This window comes from Alligator sinensis, unplaced genomic scaffold (assembly GCF_000455745.1).
Source record: "Alligator sinensis unplaced genomic scaffold, ASM45574v1 scaffold614_1, whole genome shotgun sequence".
Classification (NCBI taxonomy): Eukaryota; Metazoa; Chordata; order Crocodylia; family Alligatoridae; genus Alligator; species Alligator sinensis.
In genome coordinates this window covers 1,104,329-1,106,494 of record NW_005842294.1, presented here as the reverse complement: position 1 = coordinate 1,106,494, position 2,166 = coordinate 1,104,329, and positions in this window count along the sequence as shown.

The window sequence follows — 2,166 nt, the reverse complement described above, 5'->3', positions numbered from 1 at the left end:
TAGATGTTTGAAGATCTATTGTAAAAGATCTTTGATCTTCCCTTTTAACTTGGTGGGCTTGCTGATCAGTTTATTAAGTCAGGAGCTTGAGATTTCTAAGGAAACTTAAAAAGGCAAATAAAGTAAAATGACCAAGTCATTCCATAAATATTTTAATTAGCTCTGTCTGTTTGAGTGAAAGTTCAGGGTAATGCAAGCAAGCTTTAATGTATCTTTTATAATTAGTTTTTAGGTATCCTTATACACAATGCATTAAAATGGCTGTTGCCTTATGTTCTAAGCTAGTTTGTTTAAACGCTGGAAAAAAACTTCCAAGCCAGAATGGCTGTATTTTTTATAGTATGTTGGTAACTGTTTTGTTGAAGAATTCTATTTGGAGGATTCCTTTTCTTCACTAGGTGTTGAATGCTAAATTAAAAGATGCTTTAAAAACCCTTATAAATGTTTTTAATGGCTTCAAACTAAATCCCTGAGAATTGCCTAAATATATTAACTTAAGCATATGTTTACATTGCAGTTGAAGGTGTGTTGTAGCACAGGTAGGGATATCAACCCTAAAGTTCCTTCAGTTAGCATTGGTAACAATAGCAGAGAAGTCTTGGGGACTCTGCAGTATACACTATACAAAAATACAGGGTAGACTTGATATATATATTTGAATTGGTGGTGAGGTGTATCTGCCTCTTTGTCTTAGCTACTCTACTATACTATCTAATGTATCTATCATTGTTATGCTACCTGTGCTACTGTAGGCCTCACTGGAGCATGCATTGATACATATATGTCAGGTGTGGGTGATTATTTGGACTGGAGGGCCACTTAATAAGTTTTGGCAAGCTGTTGAGAGCCATACACACGAAGTTAATGGTGTTTAACAACTTACTATAGTAGATAACGGTAGTAGTAGATAACGGTATATGTTAAACACCATTACTATAGTATATTATAGTAATGGTGTTTAACAACTTACTATGGTATTTATAGTAGAAAGTTTATAGCATAAATGCATACCAAATTTTAAGTGTAATATAAACTTTCTACTATAAATGCCATAAACAGCTTTCCACACAATTCCAGAAAATCCCACATTACCACACAATTTTCCAAATATATTTTCCACAAAACAGTTCCCAAGTCACCACGTTCCCAAGTTAACCATGTTGCCACAGTGTCCACACAACCCCTTCTCCCCTGTTCTGTGGCAGCGCCTGGTGCCAGGTCCTGCCCGTGACCCCCGCTGATCTGGTGCAGGCCATGCTGTGGAGCAAGGCCAGGTGGTGCCTAGAGTGCATAGCAGCTGCTGTGAGCTCTCAGAATAAATCTGCATGGGTGCAGGGAGAGCAAAAGCGCCAAGGGCAGGTGTTGCAGAGCAGTGTCCCATTTGCACTGGCTCTGCAGAGGAGTGGTCTGTGTCTGCTGGCTGCTCAACCATGTCCCTGGGAGCTTGGGGAGGGAGTGGACAGGAGCTGCTTGCAGAGGGATTGCTGCTGTTTTTCCTGGGTTATGTCCAGGTTTCTTTGTCAGCTTTGTTTATGCACAAAAGGCCACAGGGTGCATGGTGCTGTTCTTGCTGCTGCATGCAGCTGTTGCAGACCACACTCAGAGCACTGCTGCCCTCCTGTGGGCAAGGGAAGAGGCAAAACATTGGGCCCTACTACCATGCAATGGACAAGTGCAGGCCTCCCTCGATGGCATTTCCACATTTAATCAAAATAACAGTACTTAATAACATGCTAATGAACGTAATACAGGTCTACCCAAAACTTATCTATGGGCCAGATAGAATCCATTGGTAGGTTGAATATGGCCCGCGGAACATATTTTGCCCACCCCTGATATATATATACTACTGACATAAAGTGTTTGCTAAAGCATTGACCAGAGTAGGCCTGACCAGCAAAAATGACCAAAGCATGAACCCGTCACATAAAACTTGGCATATGGGCCAAATGTGCTTTCCTTACAGAAGATGGGAGGGAGAGATGGAGGTACAAGGTATAGGATAGTCCAGAAACACCCGCATCAGGATGTGAAACAAGCCCATGGTACAGGAAGGTTTGAGACATTCAAGATGCAGGTGGAATGCATTGTATAATTTGTTTTGATCATTGTATAAAAGGAGGGTTGGAAAGGATGGAAACTTTGAAACAACCTAGTGGAGCCTCC